The sequence below is a fragment of the Centropristis striata genome, chromosome 20 (assembly GCF_030273125.1).
Source record: "Centropristis striata isolate RG_2023a ecotype Rhode Island chromosome 20, C.striata_1.0, whole genome shotgun sequence".
NCBI lineage: Eukaryota > Metazoa > Chordata > Actinopteri > Perciformes > Serranidae > Centropristis > Centropristis striata.
This window is the reverse complement of record NC_081536.1, coordinates 1,291,571-1,311,694: the sequence shown is the minus strand read 5'-3', so window position 1 is coordinate 1,311,694 and position 20,124 is coordinate 1,291,571. Positions and strand designations below refer to the sequence as shown.

Here is a 20,124-nt window from a genome sequence, read left to right as displayed (position 1 = left end):
ACACACACACATTTTGAGGTTAAAGGGCATAGTTTGAAATCTCTGAAGAATCTCATCATAGTGTACACACACCGGCAGTAGCCCCCGTGGCCCTTTCAGAATTTCCCCAGAGGAAATTTTCTAGTTCTGTTTGTTATGAATCCATATAATGTGTTATTTACACTTTTTGGATTGAATTACTGACATAAATAAACTTTTCTATGATATTCTAATTAATTTACGCGTCTCCCATGTTAAATCCGTCGCTGATGTGACGTCATGTAGATGCTGATTGTATTTACTTCCTGTGGTTGTTTTAACCCTTTGATGCACAACATGGTCTAAAGTGACCCGACATGTATGAGTTTTTATGTTCTATATCTTTGCAATAAATTATTTTCATAATTCAGTATTCCAGGTTTTATTCAATTACTGTCGTTTGTTTATCATACATCCTAATTTTATGTTTTCCTTTATTAATTTTTTAAATAAAATCCCTTCTAATGCACAACATGGGTCAAAAATTACCCGTATCCATTTTTTAGCTAAATAACGTGCTAAGCTAACTACTTAGCTAACTTCTTGGCTAAGTATTTAGCTAAGTAGCTTGCTAAGCTAACTACTAGCAAGCTACTTAGCCAAGTAGTTAGGTATGTAATAATACGAAAACTTTCTTTCTTCATAAATATGAGAGGCAAAATGTAGTTAGCTAAGTAGCTTGCTAAGCTAACTGCTTAGTTACCTTCTTGGCTAAGTAGCTTGCTAAGCTAACTAATTAGCTAACTTCTTGGCTAAATAATTAGCTTAGCAAGCTACTAAGCAAAGTAGTTAGCTATGTAATAATACGAAAACTTTCTTTCTTCATAAAGTATGAGAGGCAAAATGGAAATAATGATCTGTTTTTTAATCAAAAACAAGATATTTAAAGAATACTTGGAATATTCAATCATAAAATAAGTTGATATGAGTCATTTTGACCCGTGTTGTGCATCAAAGGGTTAAAGAGCTTTATAGATGAAGTTGGATTGGATAGTTTTAAAAGGGAAATAAAAGCAGCTAAATGCAGGATGTGAAGTTGTTATGAGGATGACGTAAAATGTAAAAATGTGACACAAGGAAGTCAAGTGACACTTCAAATTAATTACTTTTACTTCTCTTTTTTTCCACAAAGACCTTCTCTTTTATGCTGAAAGTCTTCCTTCCTTCCTGCCTGCTTTAAGAGCAGAGTCTGCTGCTTTATACTCTTTGCTTCCATCTTTTTTCTTTCACATTCTAACGTCATCTCCGCCCTTGTAGCATTCATACACATGACCATGGTGAGATAAAACTCTGATACTCCCACCAAGAACTGGCAGTGCACGTGTTTTACCTTGACTATGTTCTCCAGATTCCCTTACAAAGTATGAACTGTTGCATCACGTGTGCCTTGACCTTTGACCCTCTAGCTCATATTCACACTGAGCAGAGGACTGTGGTTCAGAACGGCAAGAAAAGCATGAAATATAATATACACTACCGGTCAAAAGTTTTAGAACACCCCAATTTTTCCAGTTTTTTATTGAAATTCAAGCAGTTCAAGTCAAATGAACAGCTTGAAAGGGTCCAAAGGTAAGTGGTGAACTGCCAGAGGTAAATAAAAAAAGGTAAGCTTAACCAAAACTGGAAAATAATGTACATTTCAGAATTATACAAGTAGGCCTTTTTCAGGGAACAAGAAATGGGTTAACAACTTAACTCTATGGAGTCTTGGGCTATTTTGTCCATTTTTAATGTAATTTTGTGTCTTTATTTTGTCATTTTGTTTCTTTTTTTAGTCATTTTGTGTCTTTTTTTGGTCATTTTGTTTCTTTTTTTAGTCATTTTGTGTCTTTTTTTGGTCATTTTGTTTCTTTTTTTAGTCATTTTGTGTCTTTTTTTGTCATTTTGTGTCTTTTATAGTCATTTTGTGACTTTTTTTGGGTCATTTTGTGTCTTTTTTTGGTCATTTTGTGTCTTTCATAGTCATTTTGTGTCTTTTTTTGTCATTTTGTAGTAATTTTGTGTCTTTTTTGGTCATTTTGTGTCTTTTTTAGTCATTTTGTGACTTTTTTTGGTCATTTTGTGTATTTTTTGGTCATTTTGTGTCTTTTTTTGGTCATTTTGTGTCTTTTGGTGTCTTTTTTTGTCATTTTGTGTCTTTTTTTGGTCATTTTGTTTCTTTTTTTTAGTCATTTTGTGTCTTTTTTAGTCATTTTGTGTTTTTTGTATCTTTATTTTAGTAATTTTGTGTCTTTTTTTGGCCGTTTTGTGTCTTTTGTGCAAATTTGTCAACTTCCTCTGCATTAATGTCTGTCTCTGTTCAGCATTTTTCAGTCTGTCCTTACATCACATGCAGGGCTCCAGATTTTTCATTTTATTTTAATTAACAAAGAATAAAGCTGCCAGGAACCGAAAATACAAACAAGAGACACAGGTGTCAATGGAAACGTGCCTTTTTAAAAAAAACAAACATTTTTTTTACCATCTATACACAAAAAAACAGCAGAAAAAAACAACTACAAAACAGTCTATTTGCATTTAAATTAAAAATAGTAATAGTTTCATTGTAGTAAGAAAATTCCCATTTTTTCTAGAAACATAAATGACACACTGTGAAAGCTCCTTTGATTGAACTTTCAACTGGCTTTCTCAGCTTGTCTACATATCAGATATAAATAAAATGTATTTTTAATAAATAGATGGACTCCAGAGGGTTAAAATAATCGCCTAACTAATTTTTTCAAGTTTTGCAGGAAACACAAAAAACTTCACCAAAAGTGTAATATATGACATTTATTGATCATTTCACTCAAAAAGGATGTAACAAAGGATGGCTATTGGCATAGTAATAACACTGTGTGTAAATTATGTAACTTAAGAGAAATAAATGACTTAGGTAATTTTTTGAACATGCCTTTGTGACTTAAGCAAGATATGGTAACACTTTATTTTGAAGGTGTCTACATAAGAGTCACACAAGCCTGTCATAAACATGACATGACAAGTATCATGAGCATTAATGTTACTTCAAAGTGTCATTAATGTTCATGGCACATCCCATGTCATGTTTATGACACGCTCATGTCACTCTTATGTAGACACCTTCAAAATAAAGTGTTACCATATCTTGCTTAAGTCACAAAGGCATGTTCAAAATGACCCGAAAAAGACACAGAATTACTAAAAAAGACACAAAATTATTTTTAAAAAGACACAAAATGACCCAAAAATACACAAAATCACAAAAAAAGACACCATATTGTTACAAAAAGACACAAAATTACCAAAAAAGACACATTACTAAAAAAAGACACACAATTACCAAAAAGACACAAAATTACAAAAAAAGACACAAAATTACAAAAAAGACACAAAATTACAAAAAAAAGACACAAAATTACCAAAAAAAGACACAAAATTACCAAAAAAGACACAAAGTTACCTAAAAAAGACACAACATTATTAAAAAAAGACACAAAATTATGAAAAAAAGACACAAAATGATTTAAAAAAAGACAAAATTATTTTTAAAAGACACACAATTACCAAAAAAGACACAAAATGACCAAAAACAGTAATTAAAGGGACCTTCCACACACAACACGGTAAAGTGCCATTAATATAAAACTCACATTAAACTTTCATATCAAGGTGGGGGCCACAAAATATCGTCACGAGGGCCACAACTGGCCCGCGGGCCACGAGTTTGAGACCCATGCTCTAAGGCGTCTACATAAGAGTGACATGAGCGTGTCATAAACATGACATGGAATGTGTCATGAACATTAATGACACTTTGCAGTAACATTAATGCTCATGATACTTGTCATGTCATGTTTCTGACAGGCTTGTGTCACTCTTATGTAGACACCTTCAAAATAAAGTGTTACCATATCTTGCTTAAGTCACAAAGGCATGTTCAAAAAATCACTTAAATCACTGTTTTAGGCCAAAAAATACAAGTTGGCTTTTTTGCAGTGCACGTATTTTCTCAAAATAGTACTTCAACTTTATTTTCAACATTGTACTTCGACTTTTTGACCTTTTTCTTGAATTTAATAATGATTTTTTTTCTGCTACCTGGCCCTAATCCTCTTACATTAAAAAAAATTACACAGAAATAATGAAAGCAAAAAAAAAAAAGACAATATTTTCTAATATAAGATGATTGGGGGGGAAAACTAGCATTTTACAAATATGCTTTGTTTCTTCTTGTTGTTGTTTTTTATTGTGAAGAGTTTTAAAGCCCTGAAAGCTGTTTTCAGTCTGTTTCTTCAGCGTTTAAGACTGAAACATAAATTGAGGCGTTGTGATCTGATTCTCTGAGCTTAAATGTGTTTCAGGATTTAAGCTCTCTGTCAGATCTCCCTCTGGCCAAAGGGCCAAACAGGTTCCTTCTCCTTCTTTCTGAGAAAACAGATTTTGTCAGATAAATTCTCTTTGTAGACGTATAAACCTCGAGCCACAGTTCTTTAGAGGAGAGAGGAGAGTAAAGGTGAGATCAGACGGACCTTTGGGAGCTGAAGGAACTGGTAGTAAAGCTTCAACTCCAGGACACTGCAGTGCTCGCTGAATCTGATCCAAAAAATAAAACCTGCTCCAAATGATGATGTACAGCATGGGTCTCAAACTGGCGGCCCGCGGTCCAATTGTGGCCCTCGTGACGATATTTTGTGGCCCCCACCTTGATATGAAAGTTTAATGTGAGTTTTATATGAATGGCACTTTACCGTGTTGTGTGTGGAAGGTCCCTTTAATTACTTTTTTTGGTAATTGTGTGTCTTTTTTTCATAATTTTGTGTCTTTTTTTGGTAATTTTGTGTCTTTTTTTGGTAATTTTGTGTCTTTTTTGGTAATTGTGTGTCTTTTTTTAAATCATTTTGTGTCTTTTTTTCATAATTCTGTGTCTTTTTTTGGTAATTCTGTATCTTTTTTAAATAATTTTGTGTCTTTTTTCATAATGTTGTGTCTTTTTTGGCAATTTTGTGTCTTTTTTTGGTAATTCTGTGTCTTTTTTTGGTAATTACGTGTCTTTTTAAAATAATTTTGTGTCTTTCTTTCATAATGTTGTGTCTTTTTTGGTAATTCTGTGTCTTTTTTGGGTAATTACGTGTCTTTTTTAAATAATTTTGTGTCTTTTTTTCATAATGTGTCTTTTTGGTAATTGTGTGTCTTTTTAAAATAATTTTGTGTCTTTTTTAATAATGTGTCTTTTTTGGTAATTTTGTGTCTTTTTTTTAGTAATTTTGTCTTATTTTAGTAATTTTGTGTCTTTTTGTAATAATTTTGTGTCTTTTTTTTGCAATGTTGTGTATTTTTGGGTCAGTTTGTGTCTTTTTAAAAATAATTTTGTGTCTTTTTTTGGTAATTCTGTGTCTTTTTTAAGTAATTTAGTTTTTTTCTGTTATTTTGTGTCTTTTATGGTCATTTTGTGTCTTTTATGGTCATTTTGTGTCTTTTTTTTATAGCAATTTTGTGTCTTTTTTTTGTCATTTTGATTCTGCCTCCAGCGGCCCCCAGGTAATTTGAGTTTGAGACCCCTGATGTAGCATTATATGTGTCTGCTCTAAAGCTGTGCAGGGAGAAACTGATCATCCTCATCATTATAATGGCTACATTCATGATATTGACAAAGCTACGTGTTGCAAGCAAAACAAATATTGTATTAGCATATTCTTTAGAGCTGTCAGTCCTAAAAGCATCAGTCATCTCTGAGAAAATGAAGAGATAATGGAGTATCATCATTTAAAAGTAAAATAGCAGGATTACAGGGTATGTCGATTCCAATTAGACCTCCCATTGGGACTAGAGAAACTCCACTTCCTGCCATTGTCACATTGTATGCAAATTGTAAGAGGAGCGAGTTGGAGTTGGCATGGTTTCCTGGGAGTGAAGTACAGACTACGAATTAAAATCTGAAATGAAGCTTTGATATTTAAAATGGTCTCTTTTCCAATTAACAGCTTGCTCCCAGTCCTTTTAGCCAACGCTCCAAACTGTGGTCACAAATAGGATTCATGAGGGCCAAATGAAGCTCAAAGTGGGAGGCTCCAGTCTTCTCCACCTTGGCGGTTACCGACTCCTCCGAACTCCCCGTTAATCCAAAATAAAAAATAACAAAGAGAGCACGAGCTGGGAGCAGCTGGTAGCTCAAAGCAGCCATGCTCTTAATTATACACAACTTTTAGCATTAACAGTTGAGTTGTTTAAAACTTCACCAATAAAATTACCTATAATCTCCAAAACTATTTTTTGGTAATTTTATGGGTTTTCTTTTAGTAATTTGAATTTTGACTTTTTTTGTAATTTTGTGTCTTTTTTTTGTAATTTTGTGTCCTTTTTTGGGGCTAATTTTGTGTCTTTTTTAAAAATAAGTTTGTGTCTTTTTTTTGTAATTCTGTGTCTTTTTTGTGTCTCTTTTTAAGTAATTATTTCTGTCATTTTGTGTCTTTTTTTTGTAATTTTTTAATCTCCAAAATTATTTTTTGGTAATTTTATGGGTTTTTTTTTTGTAATTTTGTGTCTTTTTGTAATAATTCTGTGTCTTTTTTAGTAATTTTGTGTATTTTTTGGGGTCATTTTGTGTCTTTTTAAAAATAATTTTGTGTCTTTTTTTTAATAATGTTGTCTTTTTTGGTAATTCTGTGTCTTTTTTTTTTGTAATTTTGTGTCTTTTTTTTTTAATTTTGTGTCTTTTTTTGGGTAATTTTGTGTCTTTTTAAAAAATTATTTTGTGTCTTTTTTGTGGGTCATTTTGTGTCTTTTTAAAAATAATTTTGTGTCTTTTTATGGTAATTCTGTGTCTTTTTAAAAGTAATTCTTTCTGTCATTTTGTGTCTTTTTTAGTAATTTTGTGTATTTTTTGGGTCATTTTGTGTCTTTTTAAAAATAATTTTGTGTCTTTTTTTAATAATGTGTCTTTTTTGGTAATTCTGTGGCTATTTTTTAGTAATTTTGTGTCTTTTTTTGGGTAATTTTGTGTCTTTTTGTAATAATTTTGGGGTTTTTTTTAGTAATTCTGTGTATTTTTTGTGTGTCATTTTGTGTCTTTTTAAAAAAATAATTTTGTGTATTTTTTTTGGTAATTCTGTGTCTTTTTTGTGTCTTTTTTTTAAGTAATTCTTTCTGTCATTCTGTGTCTTTTATGGTCATTTTGTGTCTTTTTTTTTAGTAATTTTTTAATCTCCAAAACTATTTTTTGTACCAGATTGTAAACTTTTTTCCGCTGTAAAGTTAGTAAATTGGGGTTTTTTGGGGGGACTGACTCCGTTTTGGAGCCAGCCTCTAGTGGCCAGTTGAAGAATTGCAGTTATTGGCGTTGGCTTCACTTTTCAGCCTTGGTGGCCTCTTTGTCTTTGTACTTTGTATGCTTTTTAATGCTCAGGCGTTTTAATGACCAATCAGCCATTCAACACTATAAATGTGGATTAACACAATGTAATAATATTAATATATAACAGATATTTCATAAGAAAATCAGCCATTTCCAGCTTTAATGGTCATTTACCACATTAACAATGTCTCTAGACTTTATGTCCATTATTTACATTTTTAAATATTTTGCTTTCTTTCAAAAATAAGGACATTTCTAAGTGACCCAAAACTTTTGAACAGAAGTGTGAGTCGTATATTTTTAATGTTTGCAGCCGTGTCCTTCAACCAGACATTTTAAATGTCAGTTCACCAAAGCTACAAACATTATCTCACTAACCTCTAGTGGTATTTATAACAATGCAGACAGGTGAGATCTTGATATCCACCTGTTGGTGTGCACAGGAAATGTCACATTAAAAAAAAAGAAAAAACAAAGGGTGTAAATATCAGTTTTTACATTGCAACACAATGGAATGGAAACAGACGTATCAAATAATCAACGAAAAGAACAAAAAAGAAAGATTTGTGCCTGAACCTTTACCTCATTAATAATAATAATAATAATACTGTTCTCATTAACTGTTAGTAGTTATACCTACAAAAAGTTAAGCAATGGTGGAACGAACTTCCAAACTCCATTAAATCTGCTGAATCCTTATAAGTCTTTAACCCTTTGATGCACAACACGAGTCAAAAATGACCCGCATTCATTTCCCATGTTATTTAATGCTGCTGTGTGTTTCTGTGCTCTATCTTTTGATATCAACTTATTTTACGATTGAATATTCTAAATATTCTTTAAATATCTTGTTTTTGATAACAACTGATCATTATTTTCATTGTGCCTCTCATACTTTATGCAGCTTTTGTATTATGACATAGCTAACTACTTGGCTAAGTAGCTTGCTAAGCTAATTATTTAGCCAAGAAGCTAGCTAATTAGTTAGCTTAGCAAGCTACTTAGCCAACAAGGTAACTAAGCAGTTAGCTTAGCAAGCTACTTAGCTAACTACTGAGCCAAGAAGTTAGCTAAGTAGTTACCTTACCAAGCTACTTAGCCAAGAAGGTACCTAGGCAGTTAGCTTAGCAAGCTACTTAGCTAACTACTGAGCCAAGAAGTTAGCTAAGTAGTTAGCTTACCAAGCTACTTAGCCAAGAAGGTAACTAAGCAGTTAGCTTAGCAAGCTACTTAGCTAACTACTGAGCCAAGAAGTTAGCTAATTAGTTAGCTTACCAAGCTACTTAGCCAAGGAGGTAACTAAGCAGTTAGCTTAGCAACTTAGCTAACTACTAAGCCAAGAAGTTAGCTAAGTAGTTAGCCTACCAAGCTACTTAGCCAAGAAGGTAACTAAGCAGTTACCTTAGCAAGCTACTTAGCTAACTACTGAGCCAAGAAGTTAGCTAATTAGTTAGCTTACCAAGCTACTTAGCCAAGAAGGTAACTAAGCAGTTAGCTTAGCAAGCTACTTAGCTAACTACTGAGCCAAGAAGTTAGCTAATCAGTTAGCTTACCAAGCTACTTAGCCAAGAAGGTAACTAAGCAGTTAGCTTAGCAAGCTACTTAGCTAACTACTGAGCCAAGAAGTTAGCTAATTAGTTAGCTTACCAAGCTACTTAGCCAAGAAGGTAACTAAGCAGTTAGCTTAGCAACTTAGCTAACTACTAAGCCAAGAAGTTAGCTAAGTAGTTAGCCTACCAAGCTACTTAGCCAAGAAGGTAACTAAGCAGTTAGCTTAGCAAGCTACTAAGCTAACTACTAAGCCAAGAAGTTAGCTAAGTAGTTAGCTTACCAAGGTACTTAGCCAAGAAGGTAACTAAGCAGTTACCTTAGCAAGCTACTTAGCTAACTACTGAGCCAAGAAGTTAACTGATTAGTTAGCTTACCAAGCTACTTAGCCAAGAAGGTAACTAAGCAGTTAGCTTAGCAAGCTACTTAGCTAACTACTGAGCCAAGAAGTTAGCTAAGTAGTTAGCTTACCAAGCTACTTAGCCAAGAAGGTAATTAAGCAGTTAGCTTAGCAAGCTACTTAGCTAACTACTGAGCTAAGAAGTTAGCTAATTAGTTAGCTTAGCAAGCTACTTAGCCAAGAAGGTAACTAAGCAGTTAGCTTAGCAAGTAACTTAGCTAACTACTGAGCCAAGAAGTTAGCTAAGTAGTTAGATTACCAAGCTACTTAGCCAAGAAGGTAACTAAGCAGTTAGCTTAGCAAGCTGCTAGCTAACTACTGAGCCAAGAAGTTAGCTAAGTAGTTTGCTTAGCAAGCTACTTAGCCAAGAAGGTAACTAAGCAGTTAGCTTAGCAGGCTACTTAGCAAACTACTGAGCCAAGAAGTTAGCTAATTAGTTAGTTTACCAAGCTACTTAGCCAAGAAGGTAACTAAGCAGGTAGCTTAGCAAGCTACTTAGCTAACTACTGAGCCAAGATGTTAGCTAAGTAGTTAGCTTAGCAAGCTACTTAGCTAAAAAATGGATATGGGTCATTTTTGACCCATGTTGTGCATTAGAAGAGTAGTGACACAAAAAGGGAATTTTTAAAAAAATGAATAAAGGAAAACATAAAATTAGGATGTATGATGATCAAAAACAAACTAATTGAGGAAAACCTGATACTGAATGATGAAAATAATTTATTGCAAAGATGTAGAACTTAAAAACATATCGGGTCACTTTAGACCCATGCTGTGCATCAAAGGGTTAACCTTCTATAATTATACTTCCATTTGATGTATAAGACTATAGGGGAACCAGCATTAGCATGTTCCTAGCATAAAGTCAATACAACGCTTCTGAATGTGCACTGTAAAAAATGTTTGTGGAAATTACAGTTAAACACTGTCAAGTTGCATCCGAAAATGGGCGTAAAATTAAAAATTGTATGTCACCATATTAGACACTTTTAATTACCGTAAATCAAAGAATAGCACAAAACTTTAACTTTCATTGTCAAAAAACTGCAGAAAGTACACAGTTTTGCTGAAAAAATATGTAATTGTCATGTAAATTAATGGATAAATACCATGATGTCACAATGACACAATTACCCTAAAAAGAATGTGATTATTCAGTTTAAATTACAGTTTTTGCTGATATTTACATTTAAATTTACAGTAGAAAACCCACTCACTATATTTATTACGGTGAAGTTCTGGCAACCATACTGCCCTACAAAGTCTAACTGCAGTAACTACATTTTTGGTTGAAATTGAGTTATAACTAAAAATGAACTCCTTGATGTCTGTTTTATCTTGTGACAAAGTTTTAGATTTCAATTTTGCTTTATTTCAGAGGAATGATGATATAAAAACCACAAAATCCAACTCAAAACTGAGCAGTAATTGCACTTACCATGGTCTGCTTTGGATATATATATACTAATTTAAACATAAAAATAATAGAAATTATAAGTTTATTTGAAAGGGAAATTATTATCTATATAGTGATGAAGTAAAAAAAGTGAGATAAAATTATATTAAGACTAAAATATAACATTTCTTTATAATATTAAGTCTAAAATACACAAATCTTTGAATGGAGTTGTTAAACACTTTTAAATACACTTCAAACAAATTCAATTTGAACATGTTTATTCACTGAAAACAAAATATAAAAGCTGAAAGAAGACAACAACATTGTAGTAACTGAACTCTGTTTCTGCATTACTATTAGAAGCTTTTACAGCAAAACCAGAGTGCAGAAACTACATTTTGGGGTCAAAGGTCAAATAAATCCGCATGATTTTTGGGCATAAAAATTACATCATCATCAATACATGTAGAAATAAGTGTTGTATCACTTACCTACCTATAACCCATTTGGCTGGCCAGTAAAAAAACTGAGAAAAACTTTAAAGCAGTTTTTCTCAGTTTTACCTTTTGTGTAGTTACTGCAGTTATTTTACCGTAAATTAAACAGTTTTTCTTTTACAGTGTGGCTTCATCTGCTGCTGTTGCTCATTTAAACACTCCGCTCCAGCGCCTCAGCCTCCCAGAGCCTTTCTGGCTGCTTCGCTAACTCAGATATTCTCTGAGGACGTTCCCCGCTGGGACTCGACCCTGAGCTACACTTTTAAAGCTTCATACTGGAACTGTCAACTCCGGGAACTATTGACACCTCACAGGGAGTTTTTTCTGGGTTTTTTTCTGGGGCACATCTGCCAGTATTCCCCGTTCCCCCGAGGACGGACTACTGTCCACACGCTGACCTTCCAGCTCCGTCATGGTTCTGCTCCAGAACAATCCCGTCCAGACGCCATAGGTCAGCCAGACCCGATACACACTGGGTCCCAATTATGGGTCACAGCCCTGTTTCCTCATCTGTGTGTGTTTCTGTATCTGTTGGACATTATGTGTTATTATGAATATTTAAAGTGGGAAGGACACATTTACTAGTCTAGTAAGCAAGATAATTTCCAAACAATGGATAAAATCATAAATATTTGTTTTAACCTCTAAGAATTCCGCCGTTTTTAAGGTGCAGCGGGCTCAATTTTAGGAATATAGGAGATACTGATATAATATGACACTAGAAGATCTAAGGAATCTAAAGACTTCAAGCATGCCAGGATATTGTGTCAGGAAGTTGTTGGAAAAAACGCTGCAAATTTAGGCTATTTTGGCAATTTTCTAAGCGGTCATGTGACCTCTTCATCTGAATGAAAATAGGCTCTCTGTGTTCCAGAGTCTCCTCTTTACAAACATACCTACCTTTTTTTTTACCCCTTTATGCTGATAATATGCAATTTAGTTTTCTCCATGTCTTTTAGACCAGCTATTCTCAACCTTGGGGTCGGGACCCCAATTGGGGTCGCGAGATGATTTCTGGGGGTCGCCAAATCATTTTGGAAGTCAGCTCTGTCTCCACTGTGTTAAAGTGTTCATGTGTTAATGTGTTTTAGTCTTTTTGGTCATTTAATGTCTTTTTTTGGTCATTTTGTGTCTTTTTTGGATCACTTTGTTTCCTTTTTTTGGTAATTTTGTGTCTTTTTTTAGTCATTTTGTGTCTTTTTTGGTAATTTTGTTTCTTTTTGGGGTAATTTTGTGTCTTTTTTTGGTCATTTTGTGTCTTTTTTGATCATTTTGTGTCTTTTTTGGTCATTTTGTGTCTTTTTTTGGTCATTTTGTTTCTTTTTTTGGGTGATCTGAACTGTGCGTGTGAGATTTTGTTCAGTGAGCGGGGGTCGCGGACAGCATGCATGTTAAATTGGGGGTCGCAAAAATTGGGGGACTCAAAAAGGTTGAGAACTACTGACTTAGACCATTTTTATACATTCTTGATATGAATAAAACGGCATATTTCAGCACTACATGTGTGTAACAAATGGTATCAACCAGTGTTGTAGTCAAGACCACCTAAACCGAAACCAAGTCAATACCAAGACCACGATGTATCGGGACCAAGACTAGACCAAGACTTGGAGGGGTCGAGACCGGGTCAAGACCAGTCAAGACCAGTCCCAGCTGTCTCCGTTAATGTTGCTTTGCAGAATTCACAAGTTGCTGTGTTGTTGTTTTGGTAGTTGTGCACAAAAAATCTTTGAGATTCAGATAATCAAATGTTATTTCTGACATCTTCTCACGGCCTCTTTACCTGTCACTTGTTAACAATGACGACAATTTCAAATTATACATGAGTCAGGTTATTGGTTGTACTCGAAACAAAACGATTTATGCAAAATCACAGTAATGATATTAACAACCAAATCCAAAAAGGCACAGTTCTGACTTGACCGGTATTGAAATAAAATCCTGAGTCCGCTTTGTCCGAGACCGAGAGAAGACCGAGTAAAAATGCAGTTGATTCCGAGATGAGACAGAGACCTTCAAAAAGTGTTCTCAAGCACTGCAGAAAAAGAGAAGTTGGGTGAACTCAAAATTTCAAGGCAACAAACTTCGATAAAAATTTTAAGTTGGACAATTAAACTAAATATTTTAAGTTTTGTTTTTGAGTTTGCTCAACTCTGAATTTCTCTGGCACGATTGTAACGCCGCTATGAAATGTCAGCTAATGTTGTGACCACAATTTTGAGTTAGCATTGATACGCTAATGGCTACTCTAGTAGCTGTAACAAGCAGCGCCGCTAGCATCAGTTAGCTGCTAGCATCAGTTAACCGCTAGCTTTCGCTAATGACCAAATTTCACCGCTTTCCCGCATTTCCCAACAAAGAAATAAGAGTTATCAGAACTATTGTCCCTTGTTGTGAACCCCAACTTAAAGATATAAGTAACAACAACTCACCAACTTGTTTTTGAGCAGACAACTGGCTTCCTTTGTTGTGCTAACTTACATTATTGCCCTAAATGTCAATCATTTATATTTCCAAGTTTTACCAACTTAAATCACTGTTTTAGGCCAAAAAATACAAGTTGGCTTTTTTGCAGTGAGACCAATCTCGAGTAATACAACACTAGTATCAACCCAAAATTGCTGTAACAACTTATGGGACATAGTTTAACAACGGAATGGACTTCAGAAAGCAAAATATTAATGTTATGACCCTTTCTACACATGAATAGGTTTAAATATATAAATAATTACCTAATTTAGTCAATTCGTTTTTGACCAGAACCACTTGACACACAGTACTGAGCTGCATGAAATTAATCTATAGGTTCACAGCTTTCAGATGATGTCACCACTTTTATGTGACATTTATTCTTCACCTGCTAAACATTCACTGCCCATAACCCCCAATTCTCAAAAGAAGGACTCTGATAGTTTCCGTTTGACATACAAATATCCATTAGGAGAACAAGTGAAATGATCTTGCCCCATGAAAACTTTTTCTTTTATTGGCCTCTTTGAATAATGAAGACACTGTAGCTTCGGTTCAACACATTCATCTGTTTCCTGGAAACCTCAGACCAAATGTTAGCCAGCTATGATCCATGTAGTTCATATTTTCTGCCAGCTTTGGGCCAGTTTTGGCAGCAGGAATTGGATCAGAGTCCTGGGAGGTATTTCATCATAAGTCCAGCAGAAGTCCAGTCATAAGGCCACTGTTGGTCTGAGACATTTTGGCTACTTAGATCAGGTTTCTGCTGCATCATATCTCACTTGGATAACCTTCAAAACCCTGATTAAATCTATTAGTTTGTAGTAAATGCATAATCATAATTGGTCATTTTTGTCTTTTGATTTGAGACACAGAAGTCAAGCCATTGTTCTCATAAAGGGGTTTTGAAAAAACACCTTTATTCTACATTTTGTGAGTTGCAAAGTGGAATTTTGTATTTCATAGCATGTTTCTAGATCATAGATATTCCACTTGCTTTGCCCGGGGCCACTACTGCAAACTGACTGGAGGCCAGGGGCCAGGTAATAAACAACCTTTTTTTTTTTTTTTTAGTAAACAAGCTCTGTCTCATGCACCCTGGCACCTTATTTACATGCAAAGTACAAAAAAAACAACCAAAAACCCAAAGTCCCACCTCAGTTTATTCTCATTGTTAATAAAAACATGTCTGGCAGGAAGCCTGGCTCCCTGTCATGGGTCAGGTTTGGCCCCGGGCCATTATTTCAATATCAGAAGTGCAAAGGTGCATAAAGTAGCAGGCAGAGAGCTTTAGTTTGGATGGACAATCTGACAAATTGTAGGTGGAAACGGGAAGGTATCAGGAGGTTGAGGAGCAGGTGTAGAGGTGGGTGGTGGTACACTGTAAAAAATGTTTGTAGAAATTACAGTAAAACACTGTCAAATTATATCAGAAATAGGGCGTGAAATTAAAAATGTAATATCACCGTAGTAGATACTTTTAATTACCGTAAATCAAAGAATAGCACAAAACTTTTACTTTTTTCTGTCATAAACTTTAGAAAACACAGTTTTGCTGTAAAAAATATTAGATTTTTCATTTAAAATGAATGGAGAAATATCATAATGTCACAAGGACATAACTACCCTAAAAATAATAGCAGACCAAAGGACCTAACAAAGGACCTAAAATGACCAAAAGAGTCACAAAACGACCAAAAAAAGAGACAGAAAACGACCAAAAGAGACACAAAACCATCAAAAAAGACACAAAATGACCAAAAGAGACACAAAACTATCTAAAAAGACACAAAATGACCAAAAAAAAGACAGAAAACGACCAAAAGAGACATGAAATTATCAAAAAAAGACACAAAATGACCAAAAAAAATACGTAAAATTATCAAATGAGACACAAAATTACCAAAAAGAGACACAATAGGGATAAAATGGCAAGTGATTTTTCAGTCTAAATGACAGATTTAGCTGATGTTTACATTTAAATTTACAGTAGAAAACCCACTCACTGTATTTTTTACGGTAAAGTTCTGGCAACCACAGCTGCCGGTATTTTACCGTAAATTAAACAGAATATTTTTTACAGTGTAGGATGGAGGACGGTGATGTGGGCTGACAGGAGGTTTAGTGGCCAGCAGGCAAATAAACAGGAACAATCGATCAAATAACAGGAGACTCTGGGAATGACCTCAGGGAGACCGCTCTCTATGGGAAGATGAGGGATTAGCCTGGTGGGTCCTCCTCTGGGATTTCTCTCTTTACTGTTTAATTGATTTGATTGATTGATCAGAAGGACACATCAAAGTGAAAACACTTATTTCCAACTTAGTCCCAAGATTTTAGGGGAGAAAGAAAAGAAAAAAGCGCAAGACATTCAACATAAGAAACAAAACAATCACGAACTTGAAATCCTGTAAAAACAGAAGTTATGTAAAAAAACAGAAGTTACATAAAAAAACAGAAGCTACATAAAAACAGAAGTTATGTAAAAAAAAACAGAAGTTACGCGAAAAACAGAAGCTATGTAAAAAACAGAAGTTATGTAAAAAACAGAAGTTGCATAAAAAACAGAAGTTACGTCAAAACAGAAGTTGCATAAGAAATGTTGCGTAAAAAACAGAATCTACATAAAAACAGAAGTTACATAAAAAAACTGAAGTTAGAAAATAAAACATATATTTCTCGCTAGAAATGTGATCAAAATCCATTTTTATGCAGAAACTAAGTCAAAATATTGATTTTTTTCACTAAAAATGAGAGAACTGTCCGCCATGTTTTTTGTTCTGACCGCCGGGACCTTGAAAGTCATGTGACTTGGAACAAACCAATAGGAACACATATCCATGGAATAGCCATGTAATTTCTGTTTTTTATGCCATTTCTGTTTCTACGTAACCTCTGTTTTTATGTAGCTTCTGTTTTTTTATGTTACTTCTGTTTTTTTACGTAACTTCTGTTTTTATGTTACTTCTGTTTTTACGTAGCTTCTGTTTTTTATGTAACATTCGTTTTTACGTAACTTCTGTTTTTACGTAACTTTAGTTTTTTATGTTACTTCTGTTTTTTTTACGTAACTTTTGTTTTTTATGTAGCTTCAGTTTTTTTTCCGTAAAATTCGTTTTTTATGTAACTTCCGTGGCTCAGGTTTGTGAATAACATTTTTTTTAAATATTGTTTACATAACTTAGGTTGTTTACGTAACTGTTTTTAACATAAATTCCGTTTTTTCCGTGAACAAACCAATAGGAACAAATATCCATGGAACAGCCACGGGATATGACTGGCATTAACTTGCATTGTAGCCAAATCCGTGTCAGTTTCACGGAAATTTGAGTGATTCCGTGGCTATTCCACGGATTCCTGTGAGACCAGGTTCCACAGGACACAAACACTGGTCATGCTGGTTTCCATTACCACAGTCTTGTGAACAAATGAGCTGCTGATGCTGATTTCTGTCACCATAATAAATCACCTTTGTATTACTGAGACTCCTCTGAGCCGTCAGACTCTGAAAGGCTCTGAGAAGTCTGGATCCATCGATAAAACACTCTGAGACGCCACCGCTCTGTTTTACATTCTGAATCTTATTGGCTGACTGGCCCCGGTCCAGTTTATGATGTAATCGCTCCCATCAGCTGTAAGAGACACAACTCTAGACATCATTGATCCAAGAGAGCCATAAATAAAGTGCAACATTTTCTTTTGCTTTAATTTTACAATTCAGAAATGGAATTTACCACTTAGTGTTTACTTACGCTTTAACCCTTTGGAGTCTGGGGCTGTTTTGTCAGTTTTGGACTTCTTTACCATGACGTGTTGGTATCATTGTTTACAGCACAACCTCACCTATATGACCTGATTCTTTTTTTTTTCATTTTGACTTACTGGATCAACATTTTGAACACAACAAACAAACAAAAATAATTACATAAAACACAAAAAAACCCTTCACAAAATTAAAATAAACACACAAAAAACACATCAAAAGCATAAAAAAATTACCAAAAAAACACAAAATCACACAAAGAAATAACAAAAAACCAGTTAACACAAAAAATGCTGAATGCACACTGCAAAATTTAAAAAATCTCTGCAAAAAAAGTAAAATCATGTTGCTACACTTGGTCGAGGTGTTTTTTTACTTTTGTTGAAAAAGGGTTAATGCACTAAATTGGACATGGAAATTTGTGGAAAAGCCAAAACTTTAGACAAAAAACTCCATGTACATGTAGTGTTTACTGACGCTTTAACCCTTTGGAGTCTGGGGCTATTTTGTCAGTTTTGGACTTCTTTACCATGACGTGTTGGTATCATTGTTTTCAGCACAACCTCACCTATATGACCTGATTTTTTCATTTTGACTTACTGGATCAACATTTTGAACACAAAAAACAAACAAAAATAATTACATAAAACACACAAAAAACACACACACACAGACAAACACACACAATTAAAATAAACACACAAAAAACACATCAAAAGCATAAAAAAAAATACAAAAAACACACACAAAGAAATAACAAAAAACAGTTAACACAAAAAATGCTGAATGTGTAGCGGCTTCGTACTCTCTCTCTCTCGTGCGTTGTGTCATTTACGGTTGAAACGAGGACATTTGATCGGCATCCAGCCATTTATTCTAGTGAGAGACATTAACATTAGGTGCATCCCTCATTAAGCCACAAGGTCCGAATGCCGCAATTGCTAATTACAATCAACACAAAATACAAAAATCATACCTGGTAAGAGACATTAACATTAGGTGCATCCCTCTGAAAAATATCAAATTAAAAGACACTGTCAACTTTCTACTAAAATAAAGTGAAATTAAATGAATTAATATTAAAAATGCTGCGTTCAATACCCATGGTTATTCAGAGATGGCAAGTGGAATCACGTTACGAATGACCTGATTAACTATGTTACAAATGCACACTGCAAAATTTGAAAAATCTCTGCAAAAAAAGTAAAATCATGTTGCTACACTTGGTCGAGGTGTTTTTTACTTTTGGTGAAAAATGCTGAATGCACTAAATTGGACATGGAAACTTGTGAAAAAGCCAAAACTTTAGAGTTCAGCTGACAGCAGGAAACATGCTGCTTCATTTTTACATCGTGACATATTAATATATGTGTCTGGAGTTGTCGTATTCCAACTGAAAAGAGCAAAAAAAAAAGATGAATCAGAATGAATGAATGTTAAAATTGGAATGAGAGAAAAACAGCATGTCTGTATCTAAAACATGGCAATAGACATAATGCATTACAAACAGTAATCAGTCACAATAATACCTTCAGACAACTTTAAACTCCTGCAGCTACTGATCCAGCAGCGAGGAGCTGTGCTCCACATTAGCAGCTAATCCCTCCGAAGATGAAATACCTTCTGAATGCATTTCTTAGTTGGCTACTGTACGATGCCAACAAGGATCAAATAGACTGCCTTGTTCTCAACTAATAAGTCATTGAGGGGATCTGCCAGAATATGTATGATCGCATTAATTGCCTGGCTGCTGCAGAAAAAGTATTCCCGTCTATTATCTACACACGGCAGAACGCTGAGCAGTCAACAAATCTAATATCGGTTATAAACCTCCGCCCGGCCAGAGAGCCTCTCTATCACTATCACTGCTCAGCAGCCACAGGGCAGCAACGCCATCAGAGCAATTTCATTCCCGGCAACCCCCGGGCTCAGCTGGCAACCAGACAGGCGCTCCATCAACACGAGCACGCAGCACAAGATGATATTCAAATGGAGTGAGCAATTAAGATGGATCAGAGTGTGTACAAACAGCATTGATCCAGAACAAGTGTGCAAGAGTGTGACTGCATTAGTAATATGAAAGCCACAAGGGTTGCATGGCTAAAAGATCTGACATTCCTCAAGAGGCTTGACGTGCTTTATACCACACCAGGAGAATCAGCTGATGCTGCAGGAGGCTGCAGGTTTCATCAGTATAATCACTACAGTCCCTCCGAACTCTTAACACCCACACAGGATAAATTAATTAAAAAGTGCAATAAAACGGACATGTGCAATACAATTGATATGTGCAAAACACTCAATTTACCTCATGTATGAATTATAGTATTTTAAGTATCCTTTTATTTATTTTTATACTTATTTATTACATCACATGTCCTTATTCTTGTTTTTGTCCTTGTTCAGCTCGGTATTTTTTAAATGTTTTTACTCATGTTGTTTTGTGTTATGATTGTCATAACTATGCACCATATGCAGCGGCACTTTCAATTTCGTTGTATAGTGAACTATATCATGACAATAAAGACTATTTGATTTGATTTTGATTGACCAGAGTCGATGTTATTATTAATGTCTAAGACATGGGTCTCAAACTCGCAGCCGGCGGGCCAATTGTGGCCCTCGTGATGATATTTTGTGGCCCCCACCTTGATATGAAAGTTTAATGTGAGTTTTATATGAATGGCTCTTTACCGTGTTGTGTGTGGAAGGTCCCTT

The 20,124-nt window shown here is 34.6% G+C and overlaps 1 pseudogene; it reads right to left on the bottom strand.

The window, feature by feature from the left end:
- LOC131993867 (uncharacterized) overlaps positions 1-11,588 on the bottom strand; it is a 32,868-nt pseudogene extending 21,280 nt beyond the window's left edge.
- Between the last annotated feature and the right edge of the window lie 8,536 nt (positions 11,589-20,124).